Source organism: Panthera leo, chromosome C1 (assembly GCF_018350215.1).
Source record: "Panthera leo isolate Ple1 chromosome C1, P.leo_Ple1_pat1.1, whole genome shotgun sequence".
Lineage (NCBI taxonomy): Eukaryota > Metazoa > Chordata > Mammalia > Carnivora > Felidae > Panthera > Panthera leo.
In genome coordinates, this window is record NC_056686.1 from 180330064 (window position 1) to 180355716 (window position 25653).

Genomic DNA, 25653 nt, shown 5'->3' on the forward strand with positions numbered 1-25653 from the left:
TTTTTGATTCTCTGTTACTACCAGGAGGGGGAAAAGCAAAACAAAACAAAACAAAACAAAACAAAACAAAACAAAACAAAACAGCCAAGTTCTTTTGATATCAAGCAACCTCAAAACTGACTAGAATGGTTTATGGTAAAGGTTTTCTCTGTAAAAATCAGTTAAATCATTAGCAAAGGAAAACATCCATCAAACTCAAAAACTGAGAAATTTTAAAAATGCTTATAGGCAATCCTACCAAATAGGTGGGAAGAACTTCTATAGCCATTGCTTAGATATCACAGACTCAGAGAAGTAGAACACATCCTCAAAGTTGGAGAGCCTTTAGTGGCCAATCAGAGCTAAAATGCCATGGCTTGCTTTCTGAACTTGGAATCCAAACAACTGTGAGGCTTATAGGAGGCACTGCCTGGCATTTCAATGTATTTTGCCTTGCACATAGAAAAGCTTTTTATCTGGTCACCTAGGAAATTCACTAAGTTATGCCAAAGTCACTGGATAATGTAATCTTTTCTGTAGGAGTAAATGGGCCAAATAGGTTGTTTACTGTAGTAGAAAATATGCCATCAGTTAGACAAAGGCCATGTGTCAGGAGTTTATCCTTCCAGAGACTCAATATGAAGAACTAAATCTCAAGGTGTACATGGATGAATAGAGGATAAAGGGTCAGAATAATTTAACTTACTTCATGGTCTGTATTCTCTTTTATCAACTGATGGCCAAAGTTTACTGTATGAAGTTCAAACAAGTCTTTTCAAAGATGCACCAAAAATGATATTTAGGAAAAATAAAATTGAGTACATTTCCAAAAGTTAAAATTATTTTGATGAATCAAGATATAAGATAATTAAGAATAAAAATTTAGCAAAAAAAATTTAGAATAGTTTCATTTATTTTAGGATTGGCTTATAATTAATTTATTAACTAATAATTATAATATATTACTTGAAGTTTTCCTTCCTTAAGATTTTCCCATGTCAGGGATAATATTTTGCAGCTTATAATCTTTTAATGACATATCTTAAAAATTGAAAGTACATCAATATGTAAGGAGGACAGTTATAGTCACAAAGGCATGAGAATTAAAGATTAAATTTCTAATTAACATCAAAGGTGAATTTGAAAGAAGATACAGTAAAACTTTGATTAACATAGCCAAGGTTTCAATTAATCAATTTTTTCCTTAAATTTAAGGTGAGTCATACTATAAGAAAATGATCTTACATTAAAAATTTGGTGAAAAAAATAATTTAAACCAAATTTTGGAGTAACTATGATGTTTAATCTATATCTTATATTGTCTAAGGGCAATTGATATAGAGATCATAATCCTATAGTTCTATAAGCTTATCACACTGAGGATCTAAGCTATACTCAACTTGTTAGAATGTCTAAAATCTAGTCAATGAGCACTGGGTGTTGGATGGAAACCAATTTGACAACAAATTTCATATTAAAAATAACTAACTAAATAAATAAACAAATAAAATAAAATAAAATAAAATAAAATAAAATAAAATAAAATAAAATCTAGTCAAAAATTAATGTCAATTCACTCTCAGCCAGCAATGACTACCTCACCTTTGTTAATGCTGGTTAACTAAACTAAGAAAAGAGCATTATCTGTGCGTAAGTGTTCTTGGAGTAACAGGCAAAATAATGCCTATGATTACTGGAATACTAAATTAATGCAAAATTATCTAGACATATTTCGATCAATTACACATTAAAATGCTAAAATAATATTTTAAATCTTAATGATTTTCTCATGTAGAGACAGGTCATACTTTTATCTTTGTTAAAGCTACTTATACAAAAGGCCTGATTTCTACTTAAGTAATACAGAGGCCAGGAGATGGTTGATTTATTGCTTTGTTCAAAAAGTCAGGAAAGTGGTACTGAATGGGGACCATGTACATGCCCTAACTTTACAGTAACAAAATATTTATGAGTGTTTCAAGGATCAGACACACGTTAAGAGACAGCAGGAGCCTTCCATCTAAATGCCAAGGAGCAACCAGGGATTTCAACACCGTAAGTCTTTGTGGAGTGGATGACCAGTGATTCAAGTTGAGGGATCTCTTATTCAACATTTTCCTGAAATTTCCACTCTGTTCAAGTTCTCATGGACACCTCCACACCACATTTCTGCCCCAAGAGATAGATTCCTCTCACCCTACAAACACATGGCATGGGTATTCACAGTACATATTTATTAAGACATAAGGTTCACATGAAATATCATTTTCCTCTCGTTCCCCATCCTCACTTATTTCTATAACTTGCAACAGGTGAGAGAGTTGAAGAGACCTGTTACATTTTTAGTGCTTTCCTCTGCGAATTCTGCATTTGGAGATTTGTCTTATTCATGCCTTAGTATACCTATACTACAAGCTGGTGAGTGAAAAACGGGAGGTTTTATCCTAAAATCCTGTTACACAAATGTTTTGCATCATCAGAGATTTTTATTTATTTGACATAACTATTAAGCACTACTTACATGCTGGTTTCTGAGAGTGGAATTGTAAACAAAATGAAGATAATCCCTAACTTCATGTAACTTACAGTTTAGTGGAGATAGTACTCACATGACACCCATGATGCCACAATACATTCACGACAGATAAGACAGCAGAGCTAACAGACTGATAGCTCAGCATACTTTCCTAAGTAGTCACGACCAATGCATCAACACTGTCACCAGATGTGAATCTTCTTTCATTCTCATTTGTTAACAGCCAACTATAAACTGTGGAAGCAGGGAGCAAGCATTGTACAACAGTATATGCCACAGAACATAAAGCGCCATTTGATCAATAAATACTTCTTTATTTGTATCGTAGGTATTTTATTTGTATTAAATATTGAAGATCATGGCTTTTTGCTTTAAAGTAATATCAAACATGTGCTAAGTGAAATATTACAGAAAAGGATGAGCTTAGATAGTTTCCTAAGTAAATGAGGAAAAGTTGATGACAGGATTGCTGCTATAAATGTATAGGAATTATAAATGCATTCATCAGTTTATTTTATTAAGCACTTATGCTGAGCCTGCACTACTTTAGGCTTGAAAGAATAATTCAATGAACAAAAAAGACAGGACCCTGCCCTTGTGAGGCTTGCATCATGGTAGGAGAGATACATAGTACATAACAGACATGATAAATAAGGAAAACAAATAGTATATGAGAAAGAGATATGAGCAGGAAAAGGAATATCTGGGGTCTAGGGGGAACTAAGAGGGCAGGCTGCGGGAGTAAGTACGTGGTCATTGCAAACATTATCAAAGGTGAAATTTAAGCAGAGTTAAAGGAATTGAGGAAGTTTCCAAACAGTGGAAGGAAAAGTAGTGAAGGAAGAAATGTTCCCCCCAAATTATCAATTAATATTTATGGAGTACTAGCTAGGAACATGGGAGTCTGTGAATAAAGAGGAACAAGGCTATGTTCTAAAGCATACCTGTCCCTTTGCAAGTTGTTGATATAATTACAGAATAAGGAATTGAGGACACAGAAGAAAAAGTAGGTAAAGTAATGGCAGAATAGAAAATATATCTTAACAAAAATAAGTAATCAGAAGCAAAATATATCATGGCCACATGGCCACATGTCTAAGTGTTTAGATAAGGGAGCTGAGGGGTGAACATTTTAATGAGCTTGGAAATGACCTTTCATGATGTAATCAGAGAAGGAGTTGGAGGCTATACAAGAAAGGAGATTGAAAAGCTCATCTTCCCTTTGTCTATGCCACAGGAATTATGTTTAATAAGGTTTATATGTTTTCAACATTTTTGCTATAGACTAGCATCTATTCACTTATATGCTGCCTTGCTTCCTTTATTTTAGATTAATGATCTATTTTTGAAATTCAATCTAACCCCTCCAGTTCTGCACTAGATTGCATTTGCTATTCTCTCCTGCATCATTTTCACTTTCTTCATTACTTCTTCCTAATCAACATGCAAAATTACTCTTTGTCCCTCTTACCAAAAAAAAAAAAAAAAAAAAAAGAAAAGAAAGAAAAAGAAAAGAAAAACCACTGAACTCCTCACATTCTGCTCGAATTCTGCTTAAAACTGCTTCAATCTTTGTATCTCTTCACCCACTGTAACTGCTCTGAAAGTCATCACTGATGGATGCCAAATCCAGTGATAATTCCTGGTTCTTCATCACATTCTATCAGCAACTTTGGATACAGGTGATTTATCCCAGTATTTGAATGACCGTCCTCTTTTAGGTTATAAAGAACTACACTTCTCTGATTTACTCTCACTTCCCTGGCCATCTTCTTTTCCGGTTTGCCCTTAAATCTCTAACCACTAAGTACCAGAGGGTTTTTAATGCTCAGTTTTTTAGACCTTGTAGCAAGTTCAGTCCTCTGAAAAAAGACACTGAGATTGTTTGGCATGCAGCACACTGCTTAGGGAGGGAACCGTGTGAAAGGCAAAGAGTGGCAGCAGGCATGGGCAGTGGGGCAAGTGGAGCTGCAGTGCAGACCCGGGACGGCTTCAGCAGACCCTGCTGGGATCAGAGTCAGAGCCGCCCTGAACTGGGCTGAAACGGTATGGGTTTTATACCTCCGTCTCCATCGGTCATTGGATGTGGTTGGGCCAGCAAGGTCCTCTGAAGCAAACCCCGAAGTAGTTCTCAGATGGAGGCTGTGTGCCAACAATGCTCCCAGCTGCCAGAGGGGCATCGGGACAGCTCATTTGCAGACCTCCCCTCTATCTACAAGGAATCCCTTTTTATTTCATGCATTCTTATGGCTTCATTCCAAAAATACATAATGTGTTTCATATGCGTGGCCAATCCCAAAAGTACATAACACCTCAAACAAAATATATCCCAAACTAAACTCCTGATCCACCCACCCCAATATGTTCATCTCACGGTCTTCCCCATGTCAGTTAATAGCAACTGTATTATTCCAGTAGCTCAGGTTTAAAAACACAGCTTTTCCTTTCCTTTCTTTTTTTTTGTTCTTTTCTCTTTCTTTTTCTTTCTTTCTCCCTCTTTCCTTCTTTTTCCCTTTCTTTCTTTCTTCTCCTTTCCCCCTTTCCTTCCTTCCGCCTTCCCATTCTTCCTTCCTTCCTTTCTTCCTTCCTTCCTTTCTTCCTTCCTTCCTTTCTTCCTTCCTTCCTTTCTTCCTTCCTTTCTTCCTTCCTTCCTTCCTTCCTTCCTTCCTTCCTTCCTTCCTTCCTTCCATGGAGTTATTCTTAAATCCTCTTTCTTTTGCTCTCCATACTCAATCTACACACAAACTGTATTGAATTTACTTTCAAATATAATTAAAATTCACCACCCTGTTATGCAGAGTAAACCAGCAGGAGCTATGGGAGGCAGGCTCTTTAGTAACAAGACAAGGGGCTGAGCCCTGGTTCCTAAAGGTAACTGGCTTATTTAAACAATTCTGTGGACTGGCAGGAAAGTGAAACTCATTAAGTTAAGGAACAGGTGAGGTACAGCTAGTCTGTGAGGCTCATAGATGTCCAGACAGTGCATAAAATTTTATACCTTACGTTACAAAACTTCACATCAACTTGTCTGATGCAAGTCACCATGACAGCAGTAGCCTACTAACTACTATTAATGAAGTGGTTACAAAGACCACTATTTCAAAGTGGCTGAAATGGATCAGATCAAGTCTCCCCTGTGCTTAAAACCTTAAAATGCCTTCTCATCTCCATCCAAAAAAACAACAAAAAAATCCAAAGTCCTTGCATAGCTTTAAAAGGCCTAACATTTCTGGGGTCCCATTATCCCTCTGACTTTATTTTCTAATATTCTCTTCCACTAACACACTCTGCTTTAGCCACATTGACCTCCTTTCTACTTCGTGAACACATTAAGAATATTTCTATAGCAGGAACTCTGCTCTTAATTTTCATTCTGCCTTGAACCCTTAACCCTCCTTTAAATTTTGTTCACTCATTCACCTCTTTTGAATCTCTGCTCATATGCCATCTTTTAAAAGAGGGCTCCCCAAACCTGCTCATTGTAAATTCCATACATTCTCATTCAGCATGTTATCTACTTCATTGCTTTCATTCTCATATAGTTATCACCATCAAAAATGGCACATAATTTACTTAGCTATTTTATCATGTGTTCATTTCTCTCCATTAAGAGTTAGTTTGTCTACTAGTTCATGCTCATTAACAGCATCACCTAAAACAAATGTTTGGTATATTTGGGTATGTAATAACTTACTAGTTAAATAAATCAATAAACTTATCCTTGTTTCATTATTTAACATAAGGTAATATGAAATTTTAAAATATGTTTTTCAAATATGGAGCATGATTTTTCCTAAAAAAATAAAAATAATAAACACTAGATTTTTTTTGCCCAGACCAGGCATGGCATAGGGTAAAGCTTTGCAAAAGTGACCCAGAGGGCTGGGAAACACAGACTACAAGTTCAAGGAGTAGGTGTTCCTCGGTGTAAACCTTAGCAAATGGAATTAGAGACAGAATATAGGAAGGATCCATCATATCAAGTTCGTGCCCTTCAAAGCAGTGATTCATACAGCTTCTTCAAAGCCCTCCCATGTGTCTGGTTCTGTTTTCTGGTGAAGCTAGAAACTATTCTGTAAAGTCCCATCTTATTTTTACTTTTCCCTCTTCTCTGCCTCGTATCACTTTTTTGTTCACCATTGTTTTGAATTACACCTTTCAAGAAAGAGTAGGCATATAAGAATTACTCAGGCTTAATTCTCTAGACAAAAAAAGGCTAAAATACTTTTTCTACCCCAGAACAAAATCACTTCAAGAGGTAACAGAGATAGCTATAGCTAAAAATGAGTCTACAATCTAGTTAGTAATGCAGAGGAGACAAAAAATGTGAAATTACACAATATAGAATTAGAAACTAAATCCATACGCAAAAGTGTGGGTGATTTGGATAACAAGAACAATAAGAAGAATATATAAGAATATATATATTATAGGTTAAATTTATCAGCAAATATTGACCTTAAAGGACTTAAGGGTATGACTTAGAAGAGCATAAATTTCCAGGAATTCTAGCCTAACGAAATACTTGGACCAGGGAAATGTTATGAAAGTGTACATGTATAAAAGAGAGAGAGAGAAGATAAAGGGGAAGATTTGTTTCAAGTAATACTAAAAAGCAATGAAAATAGGTAAGGTATAGATGGAATGCAAAGGAATTTACTGAGAACAAATGCTAAAAACTATGATAAACCAAATATCTAGCTTTGTACATAAAAAAGGAGATAGATGATTTCCCTTTTCAATGAGAGGAGTAGATACTATGTTACAATATAAGATTTTCCCAAGAATTTCCCATAACATACCTCCTGATTTCACACAAATATGTGAATGTGTATATACATATTTCTACTGAAATAGCTCAATTTATTGCTTTGAATTATTCTATAAAATACAATTTACTCAGAAAATGGATATTTTAATAGATGAGTGAAATTAGGAGGTATAGGCTGCAATATGGGTCAATTCCAGTAAAGCAATCCTAGAAAAAAAAAGGATAAAATAAACAGTGCTGTACAGATGTAAAAGCCAATAACAGTCTAGGGACTTGAAAAGCAATTGTACCATGAGTGGTTGAAGGACACAGAAAAGAATGCCAAAGGATGCCAGAGACTCCATCTGTCTCACAGGCTCCATGGATTTAATGGAGCCAGCAGCCATGATTGTTTTATGTACTATATACCAGAACATGAAACAGCACTTGTCATAGAAGATTCCAATAGTGTTTATTCAGGGGTGCCTGGGTGGCTCAGTCGATTGGGTGTCCAACTCTTGGTTTCAGCTTAGGTCAGGATCTTACATATTGTGAGTTCGAGCCCTATGTCTGACTCTGCACTGACAGTGGGGAACCTGCTTGGGATTTTCTCTCTCCCTCTCTCCCTGCCCTTCCCCTGTATGTGCACTCTTTCAAAATAAATAAATAAACATTAAAAAATGGTATTTATTGAATCAATGAATTGGTCAAAGTTCTCCGTAATTTAGAGTATCAGTAATTTTCCATAGCCCCCTTAAACCAAAATAAAGAGCTAACAATTTTATTTATTAAATAGTTAGGTCCAAACATATTAATACATGTTTATGTCCTAACAATATGGCACATGTTTGTTGCTACATAACATCTCAAACCTTCATTCCCTATTCCATATTGATTGCCATCCCCATACTTTCTTTTCATCACAATAACTGGTTAAAAGCCAACTTCACAAAGATAGAACATCATCAAAAAGAAGTGAGCCATCAAATGTTGAGACTACTTAAAGCTCGCAGTTTTCTTGATGTTTGAAAAGCATTGATGTTTCCCAGAAAATTTTAAATATCTCTCAATGCCCCTGGAAAATGTATGGTACACTGTTGGGGAACCTCAAACTTAATTTAAAATAAATTGAAGGTGTTTATTAAATTTTAATTTCACAATTTTTCAAGGATTGGTTGTTAGCATTATATGTGTGCGCATATAAAGTTTATTATATAGAAAAAATAAGCCACTGTTTTATATCTTCACTATTTGCTTTTGGTGTCAAATATTATAATTAATATAATCTCTATTATCAAGTAGAAAAATATTACAAATCTTTAACAATTCAACAAGGCACAGATCCTATATCCAAGGCATTGGTCACCTGTATATTAGGGTACTTGAACATGTATGTTACTCCTAACTGATAAACTATTAGAAAATGTTACATGTAGAATATATAGCAATTGAATAATTCAACCCCTTCATCCTTAAAGTATCATTTTCATCAGTATTGTCTAATAGGTTCTATGGAAAGAAAAATGGGCCAAACAACAAAATAAACCTCTGTTGATGTTATATTCCTCTTCAGCTACTGTCCTGCCTATTCCCCTTATGGCCAAATTGTTAGGAGAGTATTAGGGGGTAGAAACGTAATCCACAATGGATGTATACAGAATATGTATTGATCAGTGTTCTCCAGAGAAACAGATCAAAGAAGATGTGTGTGTGTGTGTGTGTGTGTGTGTAAAGGATATGTATTATAAAGAACTGGCTTATGTGATTATGGAGGTGGGTAAATTGCCAAATCTTCAGGTAAGTTGAAAGGCTGGAGACCCAAGAAAGCCAATGATGTAGTTCCCATGTGAAGGCAAGTTCAAAACCCAGGTAAAGTTGACATTTTAATCCAAAGGCAAGAAAAATTCTAGTCTGAGGAGGGTGAACTTTTTCTTCTATTCAGGCATACAACTGATTGGAGACCCACTAACATTAGGGAAACAATCTTCTTTATTCAGTCTACTGATTTGTATGTTAATCTCATCCAAAAACACCCTTGCAGAAACACCCAGAATAATGTTTGACCAAATATCTCGGTACCTCAGCCCAGTCAAGCTGACACATAAAATTAACCATTTCAAAGTATAATCATCTTTTATATAATTTGAGTAATGTTTATTTCAAGTGCCACTCCTCAGAAGAAATGTGACTATAGTCAAATGGGATCTTCCCAATTTCCTAGGGCTGTCTTAAAGTTCTTGGAAGCTTGTGTAACATCCAGATCTTATAGAAAAAGAAACACCTGCCTCATCTTGGGTCATCTGTCCACAAGGGCATCCCCTGAGATCTCTCATGTTCTCCCTGGTCCTCAGTGGTTGAACATGTGATTTCTTATTCAACTCCCTGTTTTCCCAACCACGTGGACACTTCAGGTTCAAGATCATTCTCTGTTACTTTTCACTTGATCTTAACCAAAAGGCAGAGAAGAGGTTCTGTTACTTTTCATACCATGAGTAGGTACCTAGAAATTATTTCACTGCTTCAATAGTACTCTTTATTTTTTTAATATAATTTATTGTCAAATTGGCTTACATACAACACCCAGTGCTCATCCCAACAAGTGCCCTCGTCAATGCCCATCGCCCATTTTCCCCTCTCCCCCACGAACCCCCATCCACCCTCAGTTTGTTATCTGTATTTAAGAGTCTCTTGTGGTTTGTCTGCCTCCCTCTCTTTGTTTGCAACTATTTTTTCCCCTTCCCTTCCCACATGGTCTTCTGTTAAGTGAAATAAGTCAGTCAGAGAAGAACAGATATCATATGCTTTCACTTATATGTGGATCTTGAGAAACTTAACAGTACTCTTTAAAATAAAACTCTGAATGAGATTGTCAAGAAGCTAAGACCCTTCAGATGTTCCCTTTCTGGAAACTTGCTGTCCTTTCAGAGTTTTGCTCTTAAAGCAAGATGCAATGCAATTACAAAGAAACCCAGATATGTATATACCAGTGTCTCCTTGGATATTCTTTGGCCCTGGAGATTCTTTGGTGGAGGCATAGTAACATGGGAATGAAAGTGGGACCTGCTCCATCTCATGTTTCTCCCAAATACTTGTCTGTGTCAGAGCTTAGATTTTTGGAACCAAAACAGGAAGACCTGTTTTGCACTGTTATCCTTTCTCTTGCATTCCTCCTCTGTTATGAGCCAGATGTCTTAAGGAAGGAGAAAGGAGGTACTCATAAAAAAAAAATGAAATGCTGGGGGAAAAATAAAAGACTCATTTAGGGTCTCAGAGCATTATCCCATAACATAACTGCCCATACTTCATGCCTCTATATTATCATGTTATTAAAAAGCTTGGGAATATTTAAATAATTATAACTATATGTATAATAAATAATGCCTACAGAAATGTGTCTGTATCTGAAAATATGTACTATAATTCTCTAAAGCTTACTTGAAAAAACAAGCCAAAATAACACACACACACACACACACACACACACACAGAGACTTTATTGTACAAAGCCCAAAGCAAAACCCAGAGCTCATACTCGTGTAAGTACATTGGAATATATACTCCAACACATAGAACTCTGTGATCTTATCATTTATTTCACATCTTGTAGGCTAATTTTCCTCATCAGTAAAATAGAAATAATACTGAATCTCTGAATAGAGCCGGAGCCAATAAATGTTTGCTAGACTCCTTTCATATCATTCTGAGTTTCAAATGTGTTTCTACATTTCTTCAAAATCCCCAAAGTACAAGTCCAGTGTCACTATAAAAACATCTCATCTTGGAATTGCCATGCGTCTAGTGCTTTATTTGTAATCATTTTTTTTTCTTTTCACCTACTATTCATTCTTCTGTTTTTTTTCCACTTTCTTACCACTTTCATCTGCATTTATCGACACCATGTATTATAATTTTTCTAGGTATTTAGATTTGATTTGGCTAAAATATGTGCACACTTCAGAATTAATAAATTAATGAGTGTTTCTATTTTTTATATGTAGAGATTGATTGCTATTGTTTCACAAAATACAGGAGCACTAGAGTTGCCAATGTTTCTACTATTAAGAAACATAGATCAGCTTTCAAAGACTAAGCTATGTTGAACTTTAATTTCCAATGGTTTTTATTAATTTCATTCTCTTATTTAAATATTATATGTAAGATAGGGAATTGATTTTATGTTATTTGTTTTTAGTATCATCATGTAGGACCATCTCCAAGCCAACTACTTAGAATCCTGACTGTTCTCCAAGAAGCTATGGCCAACCAGTGACAATAATAGGGAAATTCTTTTAAGACTATCACAAATATGTTTACATTTCAGCATGGAGCTTTTACTGCATATACTTCTTATGTACTCATGGTAATAATTCTCTGAAGACTGTACTTCTGAATAATGGCTAGCTGATTTTCCACCATTATTCAGACAAAACTCAGAAATAGTAAGATAGCAGAGAAGAAAAAAAAGTTTGAGAGGGAGAAGTAGTAAAAACACAAAAGGAAGTGTGTATGTACAGTGATCATCTAGTTTCTTATAAACAAATTCTTAGTTATTTTCAATGGATTATACAAGATCGAAAACAATGGGCATGGCCGTTTAATTGTACTCAATAACGAGTAAGTGTAATATCTTCCTCTTACCTGGTATCCTCCAATGTTGACTAAAACATAAAATCAAGTTTACATTTATGCTAATATGTGAATGAACCCAAGTCTAAAAAGGAATCTAGCCCCCATCAAGTATTCTTCAGTATTTCTAGAATCTTTAGAGACATTACATCAACACACAAACTTGTCTACCAGCTAGAGACATCAGAAGCAGCCTAGATATCCCTCCCTCTCTCTCTCTCCCCCTCCCATCACCCTGTTCACAACCAATGCATGAAGACACTTGAAAATTTACATTATTGCCACTATTGATTTCACTGCATCTGTAGTAATTACTTTGTAGAATACGTTTCTTTTAGTAGAATAACATAAATCATTTATCCATTTACTATCATTCTAAACACTCTTTTGTGAAGAAAGCCATAAGACAACTGACATCCCATGGTATAATGTACACTTGAGTACATTAAAATACTTCCTGCCTGCTTGAGGTTTTAGTATTGATCTAGAAGTTTTTTTGTTTTTTTTTTTTGCCACATTTTTATCATTTTACATCATTTTCTAAGACCATATTATTTCCCCAGGCATTAGCTATCCATTACTTCCAATGCATCACTTCATGGCTAGAGATATTTCCCAAATACATATTTCATTACAATGATTCGATCCTTCATTTTTGTTCATGCCTGGGCATGCATAATGTCTCACAAAGGTGAATTTCAATATCATGGTCATCAATATCAGCATCACCTCCATGCAAAAGAAGTACTGTTTTCATCTGGACTTCATATTATGCATTCAGAATTAGAGGTAGATTTTTGTTTCATTTTGTTTTGCTTTGTTTTAAAACAATCTTTTACTGATTCGCATTAAATGGTATCAATGGTTGATGCTTTGGAATTGGGTATACTTGTGATACTAACATATATGCTAAATATATGATGCTAAAGTTAAGATCTGATCATGAATTTTTCACAAGCTCTTTTAAAATAAAGCAAAGTTAGGGGCGCCTGGGTGGCTCAGTCAGTTAAGCGGCCGACTTCGGCTCAGGTCATGATCTCGCGGCCTGTGAGTTTGAGCCCCGCGTCAGGCTCTGTGCTGACAGCGCGGAGCCTGGAGCCTGTTTTGGATTCTGTGTCTCCCTCTCTCTGACCCTCCCCTGTTCATGCTCTGTCTCTCCCTGTCTCAAAAATAAATAAAACTTTAAAAAATTTTTAAAAAATAATAACATAAAATAAAATAAAATAAAATAAAATAAAATAAAAAGCAAAGTTTAAAAATCACAAATCACCTTTTTTAATTTAAAGATTAAGAAATGGTATTAATTTTAAGACATCTACTTTAACTTTTAACAGTAAACTGTGTGTTCAGCTTGTCTCATCCTCCTTGAACCAGTGAACTAGCTGGGCGTATCTTTCTCACAGCAATGGTAGAGTCATACCCAACTATATCAGCATATTTCAAGCACTGACCAAACAAGTCTTTCACTCTTTAGTTCACTCTTCCAAGGCTTAAGTAATGGAGAATTATATTTACCCAAGAAAAGTAAGGGAAGAGTAAACTGAATGTTTTTTTTTTAATAATAATCTAATCAAGAGGAGGGGCTGTTACATATTCCAGTTGAGCCAGGATTGTAGCTTGAAGTAGGTGAAAAGGGGGAAGACATGAAAAGAATCATAAGATTAAAGATATTTAGAAAGTAATATAAATAGGACACAAGGATAGGCTGGGATGAGGCCAGGGAAGGGTTCGTGAAGGAAGTGCCAAGCATTATTCCCAGGAGCCCAAATTGAATTGCTTGATGCCTAGTGTGGACAGCCACAGAGATAGTGAACAGTGGAAGAGATAGAGGTGGTTTTATGGGGGGAGGAGGGGGTTATAAACAACTGTCATCATTTCTAGTTGTTATTATAATCATTATTACTGATGTTATTACTGGTTTGGGAAATTGATGACAGTATTCTGCCTTCAGTGCTATATTTCCCAAGCTTGGGCATAAGTCTATCTAAGGACACTGAAATCACTCAGCTGTGTCCAGCCCTATCAGCATTTTTTTCTCCTCCACAAAACAGTTCCTATAATATCATCCATCCCGCCTCCCCCCCCCCATCTTCATATTGCCATAGATACACAACGGTAAAAATTACTGCATCTATTCACTGGTATTTGCAGAAATTGCCTTAGGTTCCATCCCTACTTTCTATTTTAAAGTGACATCACTTTAAAATAGAACATACATCACATGTGTGCATACATACATCACATGTGTGCATGTATGTATATACACACATGTGTGTAGTGAGTGAATTTTTCCAGTTTCAGCCCTATGTATGTTTCTCACTCTCATTCTATAATTAACCACTCTGAGACTAGTGAATTGGATTGACCTGAATTACAGATTTTAATTATTACAAATATATTAGTTTTCGTATTTCTATGCTAGTTCATCAGTTGCAGCCATAAGGCAAGCTCTCACGCTACACCCAGACTTTGAGACACTCTACCCCATGCTGACCTGAGCATCCTGGGCCCCTACTTGTCCAGAAGACACGATTGAAAAAAAATGATTTTAGTAATTTTGGTAAAAAAATTGTTAATATAAAATAGTAAAAACTATAATAGGTGTGACAATATGCTCTGCCTAGAAATCAAAATGAGGCTAAAAAACGTGATCCAAAAAAACAAGGCTTACTTCCATTTAAAACATTTTTACTACTGAAGTAGCTAAATTACATTTAGATCTATTAATGACTTAGCTCAGTACAAGCATAAGTGCATTTAAATGAAACACACACACACACACACACACACACACACACACACACATACACACACGATTTCTGGTAAATTATTTAGTGTTTTCAGCACAGCTGCACGATGTATTTATTAATTGCCTGTAAAATCAGCAAAATATGTTCAGTAAGTGCCAGTTTGCCATATATTGTACATAATCACACATTTGAGCCACACAGTTGTTTATGCCATTTTATAATCATGTTAATAATTACCAGACAACTAAATTATTCAGGAAACCATAAATGTTATATTTAATTACTTTATCATTTTTGTATGTTGCCATGGAGATTAAATTGCTAACTCCATCCATAAATTCAGTTCTTTTATAATCTCCATCTTTATCAATATGAATGTGGAATGAATTAGTGAAACTGCAAAGCATGCGCTAACAAGTTAGTATTTTCTTGGTATGTTTTCTATTCCTACAGCTTCTAAACAATTCTGTGAAAATTTATAAGGTTCTCTCTAACATCTTCAAAGCATTCCTGAGCTCTGAAAATTAAAGGGAGAGGAATAAAATAAATCTTTCATAAGGTACAGTTTCTACCTTCTGTCAGGAACTAACTGATTAGAAAACTCTTTATAGGTTAAACCAACCATCACATTTTTATGGTTCTATGTATTTCCAAATGTAAAGAATAAGCTTTCTCACTATAAACTATCCCTATGCAGTAAACACTACCATGGTCCACAACCCCAGTCTGTCTGACAATTTATCATATATCCAGTTTTGTTTTTCTATGGTGTCTTTTTTTATAGGCCTGCAAATTTCCCTAAGAATATCCCTGCATCTAAAATCATTTATAACTTAAAACTATCTTGTGATAAACAGTAAATGTGTGCCAAGCCGTCCCATAAAGCACCCAGAGTCCATCTTACATTCTGAGTGTAGGAAACTTGGGTCATTAAAATGAGTTACTCTTCTCACAGGTAACAGGTACTGAAAGTATCCAAAGATGCACTCAGGGCCTTAACATCACTTGAAGACTCTAGCTATACTAAAAAATTTAAAACTATATTACAATTTAATCAAATCCTGAGCCTTTATATATACAATTCTAATATGTCAGTGTTCTTTATGGGTGATAAAAACCACCAAACTTTTTGGATGTATCTGCTGAGTACAGATTTGGAGAGACTTCATACTAAAATACCCTGGGTCGTTGTTGGGTTATTTATGAACAGAGCAAGACTAGGAGACTAGAGATTCCCAACCTTTAGGCTGGATTAGACATATATAATGTTATTCACTAGTTCATTTGCAAATATTGATTTATCCAATTGTTGGTACAACATGAATTTTGAAGATACTTGGTAAAAGAATGCATTTGTTAAAAATTTATAAGAATTTTTACAGATATTTCTCCAATACAAAACTGAATAATCAGAAAATAATCATACAGTGTTCCAAAATTTCAAACAATATTGGGGAAAGGTACAAGTGAATACACAAAACCGTAGTAGGAGATGGAATGTTATAAATGCCATAATACCAACAAAATACTATAAAAACTCAAAGGAAGATAAACTCCAATTCAAGCTTCTAGAGAGACAGAGTTTTTTTCCACAAAATTGAGAACTTGATATGATAAAATATAATTAAATATCAAAACATGTGGCCAGACTATATGCCAGGTGACACTAAATCTTGCCCGGATTATTAATAAAGCCTCCCACCTGATTTTATTGCTTCTGGTCAGCCCTTTCCAAGCCAAACTCTTTACAGATGTTGCAGAACTTTTTAAATACTTAAAATTCTTCTATTGTTTCACGTTTTCTCTAGAATTCACTCTAACAACATTAAATGACATACAAGTCAATTCAAAATGGCACCCTTGATAAACTCTCTCCTTTTTCAGCTCAGCACTCATCCCTTACACTCCACACACAGCAGCCATGCTAAATTTGTGGTTAGTCCTCAAAGATATCCAGGTTTTATTCAGCTTCTGGATCTTGTCTATTTAATCCCTTCTTTATAAGAAAAACTTATTGAGTCCTTTTTTCCCCTAGGTAATTTCTAGTCAAGGCTCCTATCTCTAATTAGGTGCCTGTCCCTAAGAACATGTTCCCTAGTACTTGAAAATTGTATTAGGTGACCTTCCTATATCTTCATTTAATACCCGTGCTTCACCCAGGATAGCATATACCATATTTTCTAAATATTGCTATTTATTATTCAAAAAATATCAAAATAAAATAAAAATTAACATTTCTTCTTCTAAATCAAAGATGCTCAAGTCTAAAATATGAAATTTAAAGGAAAAGATGAGTTAAAAATTGTGTAATACCATTAAAAGCTATCTTTATATGCATTCTGATAATGCTGACTATATTTATAATTCGTATTTTATATCTAATAAATTACTTCTGAATCCTAACTTTGCCCCTCCCAACTTTTCCCTCTCTTCAGATACCATCTTCTTCATTGTCTGCTTAAAAAAATCCAACAAACTGCCAAAGAGTCCCTGAAGGCTTCTCTGTGGTGTGGTGAGACAGTCACTCTCTGAGCCAGCCCTGGAACTTTGATATTGATGTGTCTCTCTAGGGGCTGCAGTAAAGATAAATTACTAGTTGTCATTTTCTAAAAATGCCTTTTAGCTCTTCAGACTATAGTCAATGAATAAAATGACTTAAAATAGTAATAAATTGGGGTTTATCATTAATGCCATCCCTGCAGTGGCATGTCAATATCAAAGGGCATGCTAGCAAAGAAAGCCACTAATATTAAACTTCAAGCTGAGATACAGATAATATTCGTGCATCTTCCCTAACAACTGAGGAAAAGAAACCAGCAAGCATCATTGAGGGAATAACAAATAATCAGGAAAATTAAGAAGTGAAAGGGGAATACTTTTTTTGAGAAAAGCCAAATTCTATGTTTAAATTCAGAATTTGTCCAGAGAGCCCTTTTCAAATACAGTTGACTATTCAGATGCTTAGATCATCAGAGTGAAAGGAATCAGTATAAACACAGGCTCTCAAATGTCTACCTGTTGCAAAGCTGTTTGTTAGTAAACACTGCTGTAATCATTAATTCAGATAAGTCCAGAGATCCACCACAGATCTATTGAGCTAAAAGACTTGGCAACCTCTTTGGAAAGAAGCTATCCTAGATGAATGAAAGTAGGGCAGTTTGAGGGTAAAGCAGTGACCTTTATTGAATCACTGAAGACTAAGATCCATGGGCATGTATCTGATCCTTAAGCAAGAAGAGCTATAAATAGAAATAGAAAAAGGTGTTTCACTTGTTTGTGATGTCCGAGGAATAAGAAAACACTTCTCTGGGTCTACTGTTAAGCAAGTGAAGTGAAAGAGAAGAATTATTCTCTGTGTAGTGAGCGTAGTGCAGAGCTCCTAATACATCAAGAGCACCAGAGTGCAGAATGCAAAGTTGGTATGTCCTGGAGAGGGGCAGCAACTTTGGCAGAGAAACTCAGAGCAACCGAATTTCTCTTTTGTGGAAGAAACAACATTCTTGACACTGTTAACTAGCGTTGTCTATATTGAGCAATTGAGAGGGCTCAATGAATGTGAAAGTGGCTGGCACGTAGTAAAGTCTCAATAAACACCAACTTTATATTTTTCTCTATCTACACACACTCCCTTAGTAATCTCATTAGTTTTTTGTTGTTGTTGTTTTTTGTTTTTTTGTTTTTGTTTTTGTTTTTGTTTTTTTTTTTCCCCATAGCCTTAAACAGCATCCATAGCCCTAGGATTTAGGATAAATTTTGAAGGTGAAATTAATAGGATTTACCTGGATTGGCTATGGAGGTAGATAAAGAAAGGGAGAAGTCAAGATGTCTCAGGTTGTTTTGCCTGAGCAACAGAAAGGAGGGGGCAGTCATTTACTGAAAGAGCAGGAAGGGGTGTGGAGGTGAGAACAAGATTTCCAATGGCACTTAGTGTTTGAGATGTCAACTAAACAATCAAGTATTGTAAAGTCAAGCTGAATCCAGAGTTCAAAATAACCACCAAGGCTAAATATAAATTTGGCAGCCATGGAGTATGAGAATTAATGAGATCCCCAAAGAAGGGTATGTTGATAGAAAGCAAAAAATGTTCTCAAAGTCTGAGGTATAGTACACATAGAGCTTTAGAGATCTGAGAGGAGAGATAAGCAAAAACGAACAATAGCATAATAAAAACACAACAGGCACATGCACAAATAGGAGAAAGTGAGCAACCTAGGGCAAATGCTGCTTATAGACTGAGATAATTTCTAGAATCAGTCACTGACATTAGCAAAATCAATAATCACTGGTGACATCAGTAAGCAAGTCACAGTGAGCCTAAAATGTGCCTTTCTACAAATTAGAAAAAAAGTACTGCTGCTCCTCGGTGGATACAGACCCACAACAGAGTGCGTGGTTTGGTGAATAGAACACAAGCTAGGTTTCATCTTCTACATGCTAGGTACTCTCAAGGAGTGAAAACACACAGAACTATAAGCTGCAGCAATGTAGACAAGAATTGTTTCAGGGACGTGGAGGGCATGAGAAAATGACTGGGGTAGGTGAAAGAGAGAATATAAAAAAGCCAACTAGAAAGACAAATATGAGACTTATTAAAGGGAATTGTGGGGCTCCTGGGTGGCTCATTTGGTTGGGCATCCAACTTCAGCTTAGGTCATGATCTTGAGACACTAAGAGAAAAATTACCAGGTGTACTCACAACTGCAGAGAAAAGACCTCCCCACCCCCCCCCACCCCACCCCCCAAACCCCCCGCCATTCCCTGAACCAGCCAGGGCGTGCCCGGTTGTGGTCTGACCTAAAGGCGGTAACCAATCAAGTTCTGCTGAGTGGTTTGAAAAAAAGGCGGGAACCAATCAAGTTCTGCTGAGTGTTCAAATTTAAATGTCAACCAATAACAGCTCTGTAACCGCGAAAAATCCCTAACTTGTTTGTGCCTGTCTATAAAAGAAGCTGTAAGATCCTGGCTCAGGACCTCTTAGCGTCACCGGTAACGAGTGCGCGGAGGTCCGGGTTCGAACCTGCAATAAACGACCCTTGCCGCTTGGCTTTGACTCTGGATTCTGGTGGTTTGTTCTTGGGGGTCTTTCGAATTTGGGCATATCAATCTCCCTGCTTGTGAGTTGGAGCCCCATGTTGGGCTCTGTGCTGACAGTTTGGAGCCTAGATCCTGCTTCAGATTCTGTCCCCATCTCTCTGCCCCTCCCCTGCTCACACTCTGTCTCTCTCTCTCTCTCAAATATAAAAAATAAAACAATAAAACAATAAAATCAATCAATCAATGGAATTGTGCTTTAAAGTGGGAGAGGGGCACTGGGGTGGCTCAGTTGGTTGAGGGTGGGACTCCTGATTTTTGGCTCAGTTCATTATCCCAGGGTTATGGGATCGAGCTCTGCCTCGGGCTCCCCAAGGAGCACCGACACAGCTTAAGATTCTCTCCTTCTGCCCTGCTCACACACATGTGCACACACTCTCTCTCATAATAATAATAATAATAATAATAATAATAATAATAATAATGATATTAAGTAATAAGGGGAGAAACAAGGCAGTAGCTAGAGAGGGTAGAGGTATCAAATGAAGATTTTATTTTTAAGATTTTTAGCACATGCCATGAGCATCATACCCATATACCTGCACTCTTTTCCCTGCACCCATGGATGGCTCTTTATTACAACCATCTCTTCTGCCTGAGGGCTTTTACTCATGGCAGGAGCACACTGAATCAGATAGGAAGGGCTGAAGAATACGGCCCCAGGGTACATTAGTCAACTACTGTGGATGGGAGTTGATAAGTAAGTACTCCAGCGTCCTAAATTCTTATTTTATGGCCAATGTTCAAGCTCAGGGATCTTCTTAGAGTGTGTTAAAAATAATCTCTTATGTTTTGTAGTAGAGTAAATCAATACAACCTGTAGTACCTGGACTATAGCTGTTATCCCAGAAACTATTTTTTTCTCCATGTCAATATACATAGAACACCATCAGCAGTTTGCTTTCACTTCACAAGAACAGGATTATATCATTCTGCCTCAGGCATGCATTAAATTTTTGCTCCATGCCCCGTTTAGTTTATAAGGATTTGGCTTTTCACCATCCCACTGAATATTTTTATGCAATCACCAATAGAACCTGGAGAGTGGGAGGTAGTAAGCACCTTGGGTGCCTTTGAAACACTAATGGATGGAAGATAAACCCCATCATAAAACAGGTACCTTCTTTCTCAGTGATGTATCTGTGGACATAGTTGTCTGAAACAACTGAAATTTCTTCCTTCAAAAAGGTACATCTCTGGGGTGCCTGGGTGGTTCAGTGGGTTAATCGTCTGACTTTGGCTCAGGTCATGATCTCTCCGCTTGTGGGTTGGAGCCCCACGTTGGGCTCTGGGCTGACAGCTCAGAGCCTGGAGCCTGCTTCGGATTCTGTGTCCCTCTCTCTGCCCCTCCCTCACTCATGCTCTGTCTCTCTCACTCTCTCTCTCACAATAAATAAAACATTTAAAAAATTTTAAGTAAAAAAGGAACATCTCTAAATGATACAAAATAACTATATAATTCAATCTATTTAGTTATACCTTTTTATTATTACAAATATGTGTTTTGGAGGTTTTTAAAGGGTATTGTTAATAATAATTAACAATATTTAATGACAAATTATACATAAATACTTTGACAACTTACAAGTCCATGTTTTTATTTTGTCCTATAGTAAAATAGATTCTGAAAAATGGTATTTCCTTAAAGCATATACACATACCCAGGTAAAAACATACAGTGAAATATTAATTATATGTTGGACTAATAATAAGTGAGAATTATTTTTTTCCAAAATACATGTTAAGAGTTTAAAATATTAAAGGTATTATTTTTATGTTATCAAACAAAACTTAGATTCTTACTGCTAATGAAAACATCAAAGTTTATGTAGAAAAGTTAAGCACTTCCAGTTTTTAAATCACCATGTTAGACTGATTTTAAAAGTAGTTTATAAAGAAACATACTATGACATAGAAGCATTAAGGAATGGTAAACCATTTCATATATGAATATTAAATCAAACTTTCTTGAAAACTATAAATTCAATTTTAATTTTTTTAAATGTTTATTTTTGAGAGAGAGAACGAGAGAGAGAAAGAGAGCACAAGCAGGGGAGGGGCAGAAAAAGAGGGAGACACAGAATCTGAAGCAGGTTCCAGGATCTGAGCCGTCAGCACAGAGCCCGACATGGGGCTCGAACTCATGAACCGTGAGATTATGCCCTGAGCTGAAGTCAGATGCACTGACTGAGTCACCCAGGCACCCCTGGAAACCATAAATCCTTAATTTTGTTTTCAATATAAATTTTTCTCTTCATTTGTTATATTCAGTGAATTTTCATCTGATTCTTTAGTGTTGCCCTGAGAGATTGAACTGTTTTTACTTCTTCAGAGAATAAAAATTATAATTATCTATTGAGTTAGAAATATAAAAATATATTAACCAAATATCTGAAGGAGTAGACTTGTCCTTGATGTTTAATATTCACATATCTTAATTTATTGTTAGCAATTTGCTTCTAATAAGCTGTACTCCACTTGTCAGAAATAGTATTTGATAAAGTTTTGAGTGATAACATGTGTCAATTATGTAAATATATACCAGAACTTAGAATAGGTTAAGAGAGAAGGAAATCTGATAGTATTCATATTATATAGATATAATGACTTAATATAATATGCATTTTTGTTGATATATATATATGTAAACTAGCTTTACAATGTATAGTACAAAAATCTGTGTATTTTACTGCAAATACAGTAAAAATCTTCTCTTCCCCTACCTCATTAGCTTCCAAGGAGATATGATTTTAACTTTGTCAGTTTGAATATTATTGTATTTATCACCTTTATATTTGGATAAGTAATTAATGATGAGCAGATTACTTTTGTTATTGAGAATCTGAAAATGTTCATAATATCTCTATTGTTTCAAGTTTGGGGAATTCAATTATTTGTACCTTCAAAATAAGTTAAAATTCTATTAAAAATTTGTGTTGAGCACGAAATGTGCTGAAAAAAATTTTTCCATCCATATCCAAAAATATGCTTTACTTATCTTTATCACATGCGCACGCACACACACACACACACACACACACACACACACACACAATGTTAAGTGGTAACCGAAAGCATCTTTCTGTTTGGTCAAAATACATAAGCCTCAACTTGAAATAAATTGAGGTAAGATTCCAGGAGGCTGTACTCTTCCATTTGTATCTGCTTGACTATGGGAGAGAGAAAAGCCTTTCTCAGTAACTGCCCCTTATTCTTCAATTAAGTTTATATTGTCCCCTTTGAAGCTGAAATCCTAGCCCATTTGTTTATTAGCAGTCACGTTTTAGCTATGAAAACAAGAGTACAAATATTTCCGGCTTCCTCAAGTCCAGGATAACATGGTTCTTCTTAACTAAAAACGTGGGGCTCCTTCCAGGGTCAGCACTAGATAATATTTCATTGTATAATGTACCACGGTTCATTCATTCACCAACTGAAGAAAATCTTGGTTGTGTCTGTCTTTTGGCCTATATGAACAAAGTTGCTATGACCATTCACATGCAGGTATTCACGGGCACATGAAATTGCAAGATCAGCTGGGTAAATACCTAGGAGATAGATTGCCAGACGCTGTGGTAAGTTGTACAACTCTCTTGCAAGGTATCTGCGGTAGGTTGCTCTCCCACCAACAATGAATGGCAGTTCCTATTGCCCCACATCCTCCCCAGCAATTGTCACAGGCAGTGTTGGGGCTTTGAGAGGTTTTAATTGGTGTGTAGTGGTATCTTATTGTTGTTTTTATTTGCAATTTCCTAGGCGAAAAATAATGAGGATCGTATTTTTATATACTTATTCCCATCTATGTATCTTCTTTGGTGAGGTATCTATTCAGATCTTCCACCCGTTGGTTAATCAGATTAGTTGTTGTTGTTTTATCGTTTGGTTTTAAGACTTCTTTGAACATTTTCAAATACAAAGTCTTTATTATGTGTGTTTTCAAATATTTCTCTCTACCTGAGTTTCACCTTTCATTCTCTTAATAGGGTTTACACAGAAGAAGTTTTACATTTGATACAAGTTTTACAAGCAAGTTTTACATGTTAATCAAGTCTAAGCTTGGCGATGACAAACTAGCAACCAGAAATCTAAGACTATTTTTACATTAATTTTATATTCTGCTAAATTACTGAGTACTTCTAATAGGTGTGTTAGGTTGATCATTGATCCCCTTTTGTTTTCTAGTTATACAATCATATCATCTGAAAACAGTTTTATTACTTCCCTAATCTGATTTTTTTGATTCTCTTGTCTGATGGTATGGACTAATGAGTCTATACGATGTTGAGTCATAGAGGAGATCCTGGACACCTTGTTGTGTCCATGCACAGTTTAATTGCTCATTGGCAACTCCCCAACCTGTTACATTATCTAGTTGGTATCAATGTTTACTCACAAAATATAGGAACTGATATTTATTATCTCTTATTATCCTATTATTATTTTTTATCCTTCTGTCAAATACAGAGAGAAAAATGATCCTATCTGGCAAATTATAATCACTGTTTTGTGTAAGTACCTCTCTTGTTCTATTTATTTATTTTAAAATAAACACTCTTTGTTCTCATTTTTATTCTTCCAAATGCAAATATTCTACCTAACTGAACATGTAGCCTTATATTTTATATGTCCCTTTAAACAAGAGGCTGGGATGTTTTGGGAGAGTGTTTTTTTTTGTTTGTTTGTTTGTTTTTTTGTTAACAATTTTTTTTTAACGTTTATTTATTTTTGAGACAGGGAGAGACAGCATGAACAGGGGAGGGTCAGAGAGAGAGGGAGACACAGAATTTGAAACAGGCTCCAGGCTCTGAGCTGTCAGCACAGAGCCCGATGTGGGGCTTGAACTCACGGACCGCGAGATCATGACCTGAGCTGAAGTTGGCCACTTAACCGACTGAGCCACCCAGGCGCCCCTTGGGAGACTGTTTTAAATGCACATAAATTATCTTGTGTTAAGACCACATTCTGTTTCTTACTTTTTTCCTTAAGCATTGTGTTCTTAAAAGTTATTGGTACTGCTGAGCTCATACCTCTCTTACCGTTTCTATTTTTTAGGGATCCATAACATACATCCACTACATTTTATTTATACAGTCTCCATTTAGGGACATAAAGATATCTTTCAACTCCCCCACTTCATTATATTTAGCTTTTTTATAGCTCTGTGATATGTACAGCCAGGTATGAAATGAATGTATACAGAGCATAAATATAAATAATTTGACAATGTACAGATGTGTTGCACATTAGGATGGCCAAGCAGTGTTAAACTCCCGCAAACAGTGTGCGAGCAGCTCAGTTTGCCAAAATTCTTACTACCACTTGGCACTATCCAACTTATCAATTTTTGTTAACCCAATGGCTATAGATATCACCTTTTTAAACATTTTAATTTCTCTAATTATTTATGAGTTTAAATATTCACTCATATCCTTGCTAACCACTTGTGCTTTCCTTTCTGTGAATTGCCTGTTTGTATCTTGCTCATTTTTTTTTCTATTGGATTTTTTGTCCTTCACTTGTTGATTTCAAAGTGTTCCTACCGGATTCTAAATATCTGCTCATACTGGTTTGCTATACTGAGAGTGTTCTCTTTCAATTGTTTGTTAGCCATGATCTCTGTCCATAGTGCTTTTGTTAAGCCCAAATCCTTAATTTTAGTGAGAACCAACCTATCTATTATTCACCTTACTATTGTTGCCTCATGATTCTTCATTAATTCTTGTTCAAAAAGTTTTATTTGCCTTATATTTGCCACATAATGTTAAACTTCACACTGAGTTATTTCAGCCCTCTGGAGCCGGGTGATGTTTTTATAGTAGTAGGTACATGAATCAAGATATAGTATTTAAAATTTCTACTCTCCTCATTGTATCTGACATTTTTTTTTTCTGACTGAAGCGGATCTTTTAAAAAATTTTGTA

The 25653-nt window shown here is 35.7% G+C and overlaps 1 long non-coding RNA gene across 1 annotated transcript in view; it reads left to right on the forward strand.

The window, feature by feature from the left end:
* Window positions 1-25653, forward strand: part of LOC122226419 — a 123633-nt gene that overhangs the window by 77454 nt on the left and 20526 nt on the right. Inside the window, exon 4 of the long non-coding RNA XR_006205622.1 lies at window positions 24197-24240. This is a non-coding gene — a long non-coding RNA (uncharacterized LOC122226419). The remainder of the gene's footprint in view (window positions 1-24196; window positions 24241-25653) is intronic.